Here is a 15,609-nt window from a genome sequence, read left to right as displayed (position 1 = left end):
TTAAATATCAAATAAGAGAAAATAAGTAAAAATAGAAAGAAATACTTGTGAACTCTTTGGAATAAGGAGATACATTTACTGTTAGAGGTAAAATTCATTAAGTCTGTTATGCCCATTTAGCACTTTAGTATATAAAAAAGAAAATGAAACACACTTGCTAAAAACACGTATGTTGGTATGCTCAGTATATAAAGAACTCTTACAGGTCTCTGAAAAAAAAAAAAAAATGACACTACCCTCCAAAATTGGTCAAGAAGATTACCAGATAATTCACAAATTAGAATGCAACAATGGTAAATCATCATGAAAAATGATATAATTAATTAAAACTATGCCTCATCAGATCATAAAATCAGTAAAAATCAGAGTAATGATATGTTAATGGTATTAAAAGTAATATTTAAGGCTGTTAAAGAGGTCATTAATCTGACACTGATGCATCATTAATGACACTGAAAACAGTAATAAAATTTTTAGAAAATTTTCAGTGTTGTCTAGTAGTAGACTGTTTTAATGAGAAAAATTTTTTGAACTTGATGCTAAGGAAGTTATTTTTGTTACAGATTGAATTATGTCCCCCAAAATTCACATGTTGAGGTTCTAACCCACAGCACCTCAGACTGTAGACTTAGTTGGAAATAGAGCTGTTGCAGGTATAGTTAATTAAGATAAGGTCATTCTTGCATATGGTGATTCCCAATCCAATATGACTGGTGTCTCTGGGGAGACAGATGCACAGACAAGAAAAACACCATCTGAAGATTGCAGCTCTGCAGCCACAGGCCAAAGATATCTACCAGATAGTAGAAGAGAGGCCTGGACAGATCCTTCCCTAACATTTTTGGAGGGAGCACCGCCCTTTCAGCATACCTTCATCTCAGACACTTAGCTTCCAGAACTGTGAGACAAGAAGTTTCTGTTCTCTAAGTCACTCAGTTTATGGTACTTCGTTTTATCATCCATGGCAAACTATCACAATTTTAAGTCATGAAAAAAAAAGTAATGTGTAAATATTTGCACTTTCATTATTTACAAAAAGAAACCTGGAGATGGATGCATAATCAACTATAGAAATATGGGTTGAAAGTTATGTTCTAGGGATGTCCGGGTGGTTCAGCTGATTAAGTTCCCGTCTTCAGCTGAGGTCATGACCCCAGGGTCCTGGGATTGAGTCCCACATCAGGCTCCCTGCTTAGTGTGGAGTGCTTCTCCCTCTGCCTGCTGCTCCCCTAGCTCATGTTCTTTCTCTAAAAGATAAATAAAATCTGTTCTATGATCTTGATTCAACAATTTGTGACCATTAACAATTTTTTTTTTAAGATTTTATTTATTTACTTGACAGAGATCTCAAGTAGGCAGAGAGGCAGGCAGAGAGAGAGAGAGGAGGAAGCAGGCTGCCCACTGAGCAAAGAGCCCGATGCAGGGCTCAATCCCAGGACCCTAGGACCATGACCTGAGCCAAAGGCAGAGGATTTAACCCAAGGAGCCACTCAGATGCCCCATTTGTGACCATTAAAATAAACATTTAAAATACCATCTAAAAATGTAAAAAAATGTTTATGTATATATACATATTAACATATGTAATAAAGGTTTAATATACATTATACATGTATCTATTACATTTTATACACATACACACACACATATATATAATCAATACACACACACACACACACTCATTCACAATGGCTTTGTTCCCTGACAAACTGCCTTTTGTTCTACAGGCAGTTGTTTTGCCTAGTCAAATTCTGACTAAACCCCTGTAATTACCAAAAGACCAACCCACCAACCAACCCTCGGTTAGTATGGATATACACTAGTTAGTATGGATGTTAGTCTGGATGCTCCTTGTCTCAAAACTCCTATCATTGCACAAGGTCGTCTTGCAGTTCAGTGACTTTATGTTGTTAATGTCAGACCACAATGCGTCCCTCTACTTTATAGCGAAACCTCCTCTATAAACAGGATTAAAGTGAAGTTCCAGGGACCATACATTTTCATAATGTCTTGGAATTCCATAAGCTGGGTATTTATTTTTTTTAAGCTTACAAAATATTTACTAAGTGAATATCATTGTTTAATCACACTGTGTAAGAACTTTAAAGCTATTAAACTTTTAAGAATATATGTGATCTAAGTGTGTCTCCTGAGTACTGAACTCAATGTTTCTCGTGTGAACATCCTCAAGAAAGAACTATGAATGTGATTTAAGGCAACATGTGACCTCCTGAGCACTCAGTTTTCCCTCACATGTCAGTGAAATAAGAGGATTTGGCCAGCGTGTATCTAAAACTTCTAGCTCTAGATTCTATGATTTTTGTTTCTCTAGATATAATTTTCAGTGTAACAACTATTTACTCACCAGTTACCCCTCAAAATATTAATATCTACTACCTAAATTTGAGATACAATTATTTCACAATTTAAGATAAAGGTAAAAATTGTGTTGTGTTTCCTTTCTTGGTATTTTGAAGAAAATTAGGTGGAAGAGATCTGAAAGCTTATAAAGAATCTGAGTTCTGGATGCCATTCTAGCTTAGGAATTTCCTTAAACTTTTTTCCTCTAATGCCCTTCCTTGCTCTCCAATCCTTCAAGGATAATGCAAAGCTCTCACTAGTGACACTGTTCACTACCCACTTTGGAAACAGGTTTGCTTTCTTTCCAAGCATATCAAAATACATAGGACTTTTAAGACCTGTATATTATCCCTGAAAATCACAAGATGGGAGCTGAAAACCATCCAGAGAAGAGCCTATATTGTAACCAGAAAATTATTCAATTTCCATTGACCTTTACAGAGTACCTCCTATGTGTTAGACATTTTGCACAGCACCTTATCTGCTCTTTTATTGAATCGCATCAATTGTTCTGTGAGGCCATCAATATTCATTAGATCTTGCCAAGGCAGAGGAAACCCTTTGGCCTGGCTCACATTTCTGTTATAATTCTGGATATAATGGGGTGGGTACTGAGTGAGATATTAATGCTCATATCTCATACACTTTTTTGTTCAGTTATGGACTTGGGGGGGTTAATCTGAAAAATGAGAGACAATAACAATACAATATGGTAAAGATATATGAAAGATATGAGTAAGTTGGTGGGGGAACACAGAGGAAGTATCTCCTAACTCTGCTGCCAGAAAGGACACTGGGTTTGTAAACGATTCATGGGGGCAATGATTTTTGAATGGGCGTTTATCAGTTCAATGAAACCATTCTTAGAGGGAAAGAATTTGCAAAGGCACTGAAGCTTGAAAGAGTATAGAGTATTAGGAACTGAAACACGAGAGTGTGATAGTAAAGAACTTTAAGAAATGAAAGGTTGATGAACAGGGTTTATTGCATAAAAATCTTGATAGATTCTATTAAGGAATTTAAATTATACTCTAATTGTAATGTAGAACCACAGACTGTTTTCAAGCAAGACCATGATGCGTCACATGATCAGAGTTTTATTTTGTTTTTAAAAAATCAAGGCCAGTCCTCTGGACAATGAGGCAGAATAAGATGACATACAAAGATTCTGCTCTCTGCCCCACTTAAATCACTACTCTACACCCATGCACAACTAACTGCTAGATTATTTATTTATTTATTCATTTATTCATTTATTTGTAAGCTCAGGCTCAGCATGGGCCATGAAATCATGAACCTGAGATCAAGAGTCCCATGTTCCATCAACTGAACCAGCCAGGCTCCCCAAGTAAGTAACAACTTTTAATATGTTGTATACCCGAAAATAATCTAACATTTTGTGTCACCTATACTCAAATTATTATAAAACTTTAAAACCTATCCAAGCTTAGGGGTGCCTGGGTGGCTCAGTCAGTTAAGTGACTGACTCTTGATTGATTTCACTCCGGTCATAATCCCAGCTCTATTTTGCTGAGATCAAGCTCTGAGATAGGATGGGCTCTGCACTTAGCAGGAAGTCTGCTTAAGATTCTCCTCCTCTGGGCTCCAACCCCCCCACCCCCATGCTCACTCATGCACTTTAGCTTGCTCTAAAATAATAAATATTTATTATAAATATGCATACACACACGCACCCACACACACATGCATGAGATAAAAACAGTGTGGAGAAACAATAAGGAACCTTTCCATCTACCTGGAAACATCAATGGAAAAAAAATCTACCCAGGATAAAGAAAACCTCAAATCTATAAGAAAATGTAGGTACAATTTCACTCATATGTAGAATCCATAAAGCAGAACAAATGAAAAGCAGAATCAAATCTATAAATACAGAGAACTGAGGAAGGTGAACTTTACTCCAGAAGGTAGGAGGGTGAGGGCATGGGCAAAATGGCTGAGGGGGAGGAGATACAGGGTTCCAGTTATGGAAAGAATAAGTTACAGGAATAAAAGCTATGGCATAGGGAATATATTCTATCATATTGTAATAATGTTGTATGGTGACAAATGGCAGCTATCCTTATCCTTGTGGTGAGCATAGTATAAGAGTTGTTCGATCACTATGTTGTATACTTGAAACCGATGTAAAGTTGTGAACCATACTCCAAAAGTTATGAAAGAAAAATTGCTTCTTTAAAGCATTAAATAAAATTACATTTTTTTATCAAGACGGGTTACAAAGAGAACATGTATGAATGATATCATTATGTAAAAAGGATATAACTGAAGATGCAGTGGAAATTTTTTTAAAAGTTCAAAGTGTGCTACGAACATCTTTATGTCAATACAAAGACTTAAGGTAATTTTCTAAACACTAACAAAAATATAAGAGGGCATGTATTGCAAAAGCACTGGGTGTAATACATAAACAATGAATCTTGGAGCACTGAAAAAATAAAATAAAAATAAAAAGAATTACTAACATTTATTCAAAAACACAGGAAACTAAAACTATTAATAAGGAATTTTTATTCAGTAGGAAAATCTCCCCAAGACAGAACACGAGATGGTTTTTTAAAAGTTTTATGAAGTCTATATTAAACAGATAATACCACTGTAATACAAATTTGACTATAGAAGTAAAGTGAACACATAGAATGGAAACAGAAAGAAAAGTGTATTTCCTGAGACTAGTATAGCTTGCTATTAAAATCAGGAAAAAATGGTACAAACTAATATTCTATAACAGTATCATATAGGAGAACTCATAAGCAAAATTCTAAATAAAACTTTTGTATTTGATCCAACATGAGTGTACATATTTACCCAAATTGGATTTATCCCCAAAATAAAATAGTACTTTAAAAATATAAAAATCTATCAGACTTTTGCTTCCAGAAAAAAAAAAAAAAAAAAAAAGAAAGAAAAGAAAACAGATAGACTTACCGTCCCTCTTACTCCCACTAAATAAAACTAAAAACTTTGGACATAATATACAAAATAAACACATACAAAGCTCTGAAAGTTGGAGATGGTACAGTGACCAGTGACTGTGACTTTTGACTCAAAGTATAATACACTGATGAGTTTTATGGCTTTTCTGTTTGCCTCCAATATCCCAAACTGAACATTACAACCCAGAGATATCAATGGCGCAGACAAGAAAGGCTCCAGGGAAAACTTACTCTCTTTAGCAGAGGAACCAAGAGGAACAGGACACTCAGAAACATTCAGATGATAATTAACCCACTCCAGGCAAACATCACACACAAAAAATCCTGTGGCCCCCATTTCCACTCGTGTCAGTGAAAGTCAAAAGGAGTACCTAGACTTCTACCTTTGTTGGACTGTAATGAGTACTCCAAGCCTCCATACTGACTTGAGTGCTGTCAGAGAAGACCACACAGGGAGTTGGAAATCACAGACAGCCTGAACTTCTCCTATACAAAAGTAGTAATGAGAAATCCTTTCCCTCCTCACTCGAGTTTTATTTAAAGAGGCCTACTAGAAGGTAAGAACTTTCATAACAAAAAGCTCAGCCATAACAAAAATCACCCCCTCAGTATCAGTGGTGTCTACACAGGAAGCAGCAATTAGGCACCTGTTCCCTTTTAAGCTAGGGTAGTATAAACAGAGACCCAGTGTAACAGTGGGAAGGCTCAACTCCCAGTCATGCCCACCACAGTAATAAAAAGTTCCTCCTGCTGGGTGTCTATGAACACCTAGAAAAAACAAACAAACAAACAAACAAAACAAACAGACCTAAATTTCCATCTCCACCTGGAAGAAAGGAGTCAGTTCTCATTCAAGTACTGGAGCACTGTCAGACAAGATAAAATGCATGACTTAAGTAAAACCCAAAGTCTTATGACAGAATCCTCCAAATGTCCATATTAAAATCATTTGCCATACCAGGGACCTCAAACTGAATGAGAAAAGACAACAGTTACCATGTGATAATCCAGATGTTAAAAGGATCTGAATTAGGCTTTTAACACAGCCAATTAAAAATGTTTCAATAATAGTTATAAATATGTCTGGAACCAGTGAATAGAAAGTTTTATTGAAGGAATAGACAGTCTCAAAGAAATTGAAGATATGAAAAACAAATGGAAATTTTAGAAATAAAAAATACAGCAACTGAAATATTACTAAGTGGATGGACTCAACAGCTACATGAAAGAAAAATCAGTGAACTTGAATATAAAACAGTAGAAATTACACAGTCTGAACTACAGAGCCTGAAAACAAGTGTTAGGGACACTTGGGATTATGATTAAAAAATGTTAAAATATTCATCTCACCAAAGTCCGAGAAAGACAGGAAAAAGAAGAATAGAATTCTGAGTCTACTCAACTTTTGCTTTAACAATATATCAGACTGAGTAGCTTAAGCAACATTTACTTTGCATAGTCCTGGAGACTGCAAAGTCCAAGATCAAGGTGCTATCAGATTTGATTCTTGGTAAGGTCTCTCTTCCTTGCTTACAGAGGTCCATCTTCTCATTGTATGCTCCTGTGAAAGAGTGAGCTTTGATCTCTCTATTCTGATAACACTGATCCAACCATTGAGCCCTACCCTCATATAACCTCATCTAAACCTCAGGCCCTATTTTCAAATACAATTAAGTAGGAATTCGGGCTTCCTCATCTGCATTTTGGGAGGACGCGTTCATAACAGAGCTGGAAGTGTGTTCAATAAAAAATGCCCGAAAAATTCAAGTTTTGCAAATGCTAAACAAAACACAAGTCCGCAGAACAAGCTAATAAACCACACACGGGAAAACTGAAAAATTCCTGTCAAGACAGATCACAAACGTCTGAAAACTAAAAGCAAAGAAAAAATGTTGACAGTAGGAAAAGAAATGGCACACTATCTATAGGGGAGAAAAAATTTGAATGAGAATGGATTTTCTATCAGAAACCATAGAGGCAGAAAGGAATGGCATAACACTTTTCAAGTGCTGAAGAAAATGATCAACCTAAGATTACATATTCAGTGAAAACATATCCTCAGGAATGAAGAGGCAATCAAGACATTCTCAGATGAAATAAAACTGAGACTTTATAACCAGCCAACTTACTTTAAATGAATGGCTGAAGAAAATTTTCCGAACAGAAAGGAAGGAGTCTTGAAACATCCAGAAAGGAGAGTGAAGAATAAAAACAAAACTATAGGTATATCTAGTATGCTTTCCTTTTCCTCTTGAGTGTTCTTGATTATGTTTAATGGTTGAAACAAAAAGTTTAACACTATCTAATGTGGTTCTTAATGTATACAGAGGAAATATTTAAGAAATTTTACTTTAAATGTGAAAGAATAAAGTAATATGGCGGTAGATAAGGTTTTTTCACTTCCCTACAACTGGTAAAATGTATTCACCAGCCAACTTTGACAAATTATGTATACATAATGTGTAGTAGGCAAATTAATGGCCCCCAGAGACAGCTGTGTTAATAATTCTTGGAACCTGAATAATTTATTTACATTTAAAAGGGAAATTAAAGTTGCAGACAGAACTAAGTTTCATAATCACCCAATCTTAATATTGGAATATTATCCAGGGTTATCTAGTGGATCCAATGTAATCAGAATGACACTAGAAGTGGAAGAGGAAGGTAGATTAATGAATTCAGAGTGATGCAATATTAAAAAGCTCAACACACAGAGTTGGTTGATTGTCCAACTCTGGGTTTCAGTTCAGGTCATGATTTCAGGGTCATGGAATTGAGTTATGTGTCTGACTCTGTGCTCATCAGGGAGTCTAGTGGGAATTCTTTCCATTTTCCTCTGTCCCTCCCCTCCTCAAATAATAAATAAACCTTTCAAAAACTGCTCAACATACAGTTGCTGGTTTTGAAGATAGAGGAAAATGTTTATGAGCCAAAAAATATAAGTACCATCTAAAAGCTGGAAAAATCATTGAAACAGATTCTTCCCTAAGGCTTTAGAAAGGAATACAGCAGTGCTGACACTTTGATTTTAGTCCAGTGTAGCTATAACAGACCTGCCACCTTCAGGATTCTAAGATAAAAATTTGTGTTGTAGTTTGTGGCAAATTTCAAGGAAGCAATAAAAAACTTATTCATAATACTATACCTAGAATTGTTACTCAAAATGTTATACAAAGAGATACACTGAAAAACTCAAAGTGTACAAGCAATCTATAGAAATGTAGAAAATGCAGACAATGAAAACCAGAGAAAACAGAAGACAAAGAATAAAGTAGCAGATTTAAGCCTTATCAATAATTGCACTAAATATAAATGGTCTAAATATATCAAACTCAACACACACAAAACAGACAATCATATTAAAAAATGGGCAGAAGATATGAACAGACACTTCTCCAATGAAGACATACAAATGGCTATCAAACACATGAAAAAATGTTCATCATCACTAGCCATCAGGGAGATTCAAATTAAAACATTGAGATACCACCTTATACCAGTTAGAATGGCCAAAATTAGCAAGACAGGAAACAACGTGTGTTGGAGAGGATGTGGAGAAAGGGGAACCCTCTTACACTGTTGGTGGGAATGCAAGTTGGTGCATCCATTTTGGAGAACAGTGTGGAGATTCCTCAGGAAATTAAAAATAGAGCTTCCTTATGACCCTGCAATTGCACTACTGGGTATTTACCCCAAAGATACAGTTGTCATGAAAAGAAGGGCCATCTGTACCCCAATGTTTATAGCAACAATGGCCACAGTCGCCAAACTATGGAAAGAACCAAGATGCCCTTCAATGGACGAATGGATAAGGAAGATGTGGTTCATATATACTATGGAGTATTATGGCTCCATCAGAAAGGATGAATACCCAACTTTTGTAGCAACATGGATGGGACTGGAAGAGATTATGCTGAGTGAAAAAAGTCAAGCAGAGAGAGTCAATTATCATATGGTTTCACTTATTTGTGGAGCATAACAAATAACATGGAGGACATAGGAAGATGGAGAGGAGAAGGGAGTTGAGGGAAATTGGAAGGGGAGATGAACCATGAAAGACTATGGACTCTGAAAAACAATCTGAGGGTTGTGAAGGGTGGGAGGTGAGAGGTTGGGGGAGCCTGGTGGTGGGTATTATGGAGGGCACATATGGCATGGAGCTGGGTGTGGTGCATAAACAATTAATTCTGCTACACTGAAAAGAATAAAAAAATTTAAAAACACAATAAATATATCAAATAGAAAAAAGCTTAATGGGATAGATTAAAAAACATTATTACCTAACTATATGCTCAGGAACTCAAATATAATGATATAGACAGGCTAAAAGTAAACAAATAGAAAAAGTTACACTGTACAATCAAAAGGATATAGTAGCTAACCTAATATCTGATAATGTAGACTTTAAAGCAAAAGAAAACTGAGAGAGACTCATATGTATAATGAGATAAAGGTAAATCCACCAGGAAGACAACAATCCAAAATGAATATGAACCAAATGCAGAGCTGCAAAGCATGTGAAACAAAAGCTGATATAACTTAAACGTAGACAAATCCACAACTGTCAGTCACTTAAATCCCCACCCTACTCTGATGAGAATAATCAATGAAAATATTAATACATGAAAAGGTATACCATATTCATGAATTGAAACCCCTAAGATACAAGTTGCAAACTGTCTCCAGATTTTATTCATACACACACACACAAACACACACTATAATACATATACATATGTAAAAATATACATACTATATGTATGTGTGTATATAATATATAAATTATTTTTTCATGACTTAAAATCATAGTAACCAAGACTGTGTGATACCAGTAGAATGAATTAAACATTGATCAATGTAACAGAGCAGAGAACCTCGACAGAGACCCATACAAATCTTTTTATGATTTTTATTTGACAGAAAGAGACAGAGAAAGAGGGAAGACAAGCCAGAGGAATGGCAGAGGGAGAAGTAGGCTTCCTGCTGAGCAGGGAGCCCGATGCAGCGCTCAGTTCCAGGATCCTGGGATCATGATCTGAGCCGAAGAAAGACGTTTAATGACTAAACCACCCAGGCACTCCACAGATCATTTTTTATAAGGATGCAAAAGCAACTCAGTGAAGATAGACTTTTAAATAACTGGTGCTCAAGCAACTGGATATTTATAAGCAAAAACACCACCCTCAACCTAAACCTCCTATCTTAATGTGAAAATTATCTTGAAATGAATCATATTTAAGTTTAATATAAAAATTTTTAAAAACCTTAAATCAGGAAAAAGTCTTCAAGACATAAAACTGGAAAAGTTCTTAACCATGACATCAAAAATACGATACAAAAATAGAGAAGTCAATAAGTTGGTCTTAAAAATTTTACTCTTGGAAATACCATGTAAAAAGGATTTAAAGAAAAGCTATACATTGGAAGAAAACATTTGCAAACCATATACTAAACAAAGAACTAGTACCTACAATACATAAAAAACTCTCAAAACTCAACAGCAAACACCAACCATACACACACAATTAGAAAATGGACAAAAGACGTAGAACATTTCACTGAAGAGGACATATGAATGACAAACAAGCATATGAAAAGATGATCAGTATCACTAGATATTCAGGAACTTCAAATTGGAGCCATGATGAAATGCTTCTATGTATTAGTACAGTTAAATAACAAAAACATTGACAATGCCAAATTCTAGAAAGGATGCAGTGAAACTGGGTCTTTTATACATTGACAATGTAAGATAAAATAACTCTCAAATAATTTGACCATTTCTTATAAAATTAACTATACGTTCACAGTACAGGCAGCAACTGAACTCTTTGGCCTTTATCCTGGAAAAATTAAACATTCACACAAATCTTACAAATGACCATAACAGCTTTATTTTAATAGCTTCAAACTGGAAACAACCAAAATATCCCTCAACAAGTGAAAGTTAAACTGTGATACATCCCAGGGTTACATTAGTATTCCTTAAATACCACTTACCAATAAAAATAAACTGATACACATAGCAACTTAGATCTCAAGGGCATTATGTTGAAGAAAAATCCAGATGACAGATACTACATGAGTCTATTTATATATAATTCTACAGATGGAAAACAGATTAGCTGCCAGGGGTTATGCAAGGTTAAACATGGGGAGGGGTGGATGAGAGAGACTACACAGCAATATCACCAGCATGATGGAGTAGTTCTGTATTTAGATTGTTATAGTTTTATGATCTACATATATGATAAAATGACATATTTACATACATTATACTAATGTCAAATTCCTGATCTTTATATTGTACTCCAATTACACAACATGTAAATATTGAGGGAAACAGAGTAAAAGTTATATGTGATCTCTATACTATCTTTTCAATAGTCCATTAACCTATTATTTTTTAATTTAGCAGTTGGACAAAAAATTTGAACAGACACCTCACAAAAGAAAATGCATGAGTGGCCATAAAGCACGAAAATTATTACTGTCATCATTAGTCACTGGGGAAATAAAATTTAAAACCACAATTAGATACCATGACATATCCTGTAGAATGGCTAAAATTAAAGAATAACAATAACAATGTTGGTAAGTATGTGAAGCAACTCAAACTTGTTTACCCTATAATCACACGGGAAAACAGGTAGTTATTTCTTAAAAATTTAAACATGGGGGCACCTGGGTGGCTCAGTGGGTTAAAACCTCTGCCTTCAGTTCAGGTCATGATCTCAGGGTCCTGGGATCAAGCCCGCATCGGGCTCTCTGCTCAGCAAGGAACCTGCTTCCTCTTCTCTCTTTGCCTGCCTCTCTGCCTACTTGTGATCTCTGTCTGTCAGATAAATAAAATCTTTAAAAAAAATTTAAACATAGTACCAAAATATGGAAAGAGCCCAAATGTTCATTGACAGATGAATGGATAAAGCAGATGTGATTTTATAAACACACACACACACACACACACACACACACACATACACACACAGAGGAATATTATTTAGCCATCAAAAACCTGAAATCTTGCCATTTGCGGGAATTAGAGGGTATTATGCCAAGCAAAATAAGTCAGAGAAAGATAAATATCCTATGATTTCATTCATATGCAGAATTTAAAAACAAAACAGGTGAACATAGGAGAGAGCAAGGTAAAATAAGACAAAGGAGGCAAATCACAGGAAACTTGTAACTATAGGAAACAAATAGAGGCTTGAGGGGAGGTGCATGGGGAGAAGGGGTAATTGGGTTATGGGCATTAAGGAGAGCACTTGAAGTAATGAGCATAGGTGTTGCATGCAACTGATAAATCACTAAATTCTACCTCTGAAAATAATATATGTTAATTAAATTGAATTTAAATAAAAAATTTAAAAATTCACCCTGAAAATAATTTAAACACAGTACATTAAAACCTAAATGTGGACAAATTTTATTTATTAGTTATTTATACGTGGTACATTAAAACCTAAATATGGACAAATTTTATATATAGAATATATGTTGTAGCTATATGCATTTATATATAGGTATATGTTCTGTGTAAATTGCCATAAGACACAGAAAGCATAAATGATCACAAATAATAATGAAAAATGTGTCACAAGAGAAGAAACAACAGAGCAAGAAAATGTATTTGCAACATACAACAGAGGATTAGCTTTGCCTCTGTAAAAGAATTTGAAAAACAGGTAGAAAAATAAATTTCATGTTGAAATGCATTTCCCAAGAGGAAATTAACATAGGAAAAGGTACTCAAACTGTTCAGTTATGAGGACTGTGTAAGTTAACATTAAGTACTCATATCTTATTTCACTACCACCGGACAGAAAAGAAAATGAAAATATCTCAGGCTGTCAAGTTGTTATGGATGGAAACGTCCATGAAGTACTGTTAAAAATGCATCTGAACACTTCTGAAATTGAAATCACAGTTTTTAGGAAGGTTGAAATTTGCTCACCCAATTGCCCAACAACTTTGTTAGGTATGTAACATGAAGATAATCTTATACTTACTTAACAGATTACAAATAAAAAGACCTTTACTACAACATTATTTCTCATTGGAATATGGAATATGGAATACCAGATTTTTCCTATTAACAAGGAATAATTTTGAAGCACTTATGTGGTAAAATACATTTGAATGAATTAATGAGACCCATCGGCATGAATGTAGTTTTTTAAAACATTTTAACATCTTAATTATTTTCATGTTCCAACATTCATTGTTTATATACCACACCCAGTGTTCCATCCAACACATGCCCTCCTTAATACCCACCACCAGGCTCACCCATTCCCCTCCCCTCCCCCTCCTCCACAACCCTCAGTTTGTTTCCCAGGATCCACAACAAGTGGTTTCTAACATAACACTGAGTTTAAAAAGCAAGTTCCGGAATTATCGAGTCTGGAATGCTCATTTCGGCAGCACATATACTAAAATTGGAATGATATAGAGAAGATTAGCATGGACCTTGCGCAAGGATGACAGAATTATCTAGCAAGGCATCATTTCTATATTTATGGACAGTAAAATTATAATACATTCTGGAAGAATATACTTGTGATTTTTTTATGGCGACTGTCCCTAGGAAAGGAAGGAAAGACTAGAAAGTGAACTAGCCTTTAAAGTCGAGCTGCAGCTCCTTTCCTATCTCCCTATTTACTACCAACAACCCATTCCATTCTTCCCGGCCTCCCATGACTGGCTCCTGGTGCCCTCAAGTATTCTTTGGCTTTTCCATTTACCAAGATACCCGATCACTGACACATGGGGCAAAGCAGAGTACAGAGAAAATAACATGCGAACAAAAATTGCTTGCTGGAATCTTTGTTATCTCAGAACCAAAAAGGTTTTTTTGCTTTGTGGTTTTCTTTGTTTTTGTTTTGTTTCTTTGTTTGTTTTAGACGTCATGTTGCCTAGTGGGCTTCAAATTGTGTTCTGAGAAGCCCTGAGCTCCTGAAGAGCTTCACTGGGCGAGGAAAGGCTTGGCACCTAGGACTCGCACCCACGACCCCGAATTGAAGCAGAGCAGTTCTGACTATCTGCTTTATAACTGGGTCAGTGCTCTTAAAAAGGAGAACAAAAACCCCTGGAGTTTAGGCATCGACTCTACTTTCTTATAAGAACATAATAAAGTCCTTTTCTTGCAAGATCACGTAACTCTTCTATGTTTAACTGATTTGACGTTTACGGAACTTCCGGTGCAACAGGGAACTGTTAAGGAAGGTATGTAGGAGCCCTAGGTTCCTAACATCTACCTCATCATATCATAGAAACAGGTCAAAATGAAATGATAATTATGCTCCATTTACCAATGCAGCAATTCTGGTATAAATTCAGGGAGAAAGGAGAAGGTCGTGCTCGCTCCATCAAATTTTAGTGTGCATCACTCTCTGCTCTCTCACCAGGAAGAGTAAAAGTCATCATCAACTCATACAGGCAGAACTCTTTGATTCATTTATCCTAGCGATAACCCTGTAAATAAGCATTATGTGTTAAAGAAAGTGCAATGGGGTGTGAGCTTTTGGAAGGCAACTGTTTAATATGAAGTTGCCTGAAGAAGAACTAAGTCATCAAGCTTTCCATCCTTGCCTGTTAGCTATGTAATCTCTAATGGAAGTCATTCATGAAGCTAATAAGTTCTCTGCAAGGAAATCACTTTAAAGAAAAGGGGGGGGGTAAGTAATTATATTAGACGCCAAAGTTCATGAGGAAGAAAATTCACAACAAAACAACTCTGATCTTTGCTCCAGGCTCTGCTTAATGGTCCATAAAACTAATAATCATTAATTTTCACAAAAGATGTCATATGGCTAGAGCTATAATGTTCAAATAATATTCAATTACATTTTTCTTCTGATGAGTGAAAGCCTCTTTTAATCATTTTGAAACCAGTTACCACGAAACTCATTATTTTATTCTTGTAATCTCTTCACTACAAGTCTTCAAAACATAGACAGGAATTTCACTTCCAAGGATATACACTGAAAACACAAAAGTTGGTTTTGCATTCAGATCTCATTCGACCTAACAAACAAAATAATGACACTTTTTTCTACCCCTCCTGGCACAGATTTTTGTCAAGTATTATTTGTCTCTTGAAGAATTTCCCAGATTCAAATCTATCTATTAATATTTCTACTTTTAACAGAAGGCCTGCAACCATACTTAGGATGTTTAGAACAGACCTCTTCTTGACGGCTAATGCCTAAGGAAGATGGTGTCGCCACAAAACAGAGGGACTTTGATAGGGAATGTTTTTCATAATCCGTCTGAACAGATTTGGCAG

At 35.6% G+C, this 15,609-nt stretch overlaps 1 protein-coding gene and 1 non-coding gene across 2 annotated transcripts in view; one reads left to right on the top strand and one right to left on the bottom strand.

The window, feature by feature from the left end:
* The window catches only part of UNC13C (unc-13 homolog C), a 574,360-nt gene that overhangs the window by 468,027 nt on the left and 90,724 nt on the right, over positions 1 to 15,609 (bottom strand). The window lies entirely within an intron of this gene.
* LOC131837400 (U6 spliceosomal RNA) lies at positions 13,730 to 13,837 on the top strand. The gene has a single exon (XR_009356013.1). It is a non-coding gene; the product is annotated as a U6 spliceosomal RNA (small nuclear RNA).

This window comes from Mustela lutreola, chromosome 7, assembly GCF_030435805.1.
Source record: "Mustela lutreola isolate mMusLut2 chromosome 7, mMusLut2.pri, whole genome shotgun sequence".
Taxonomy (NCBI): domain Eukaryota; kingdom Metazoa; phylum Chordata; class Mammalia; order Carnivora; family Mustelidae; genus Mustela; species Mustela lutreola.
The sequence above is the reverse complement of the archived record's forward strand: the minus strand, read 5'-3'. Positions and strand labels throughout refer to the sequence as shown.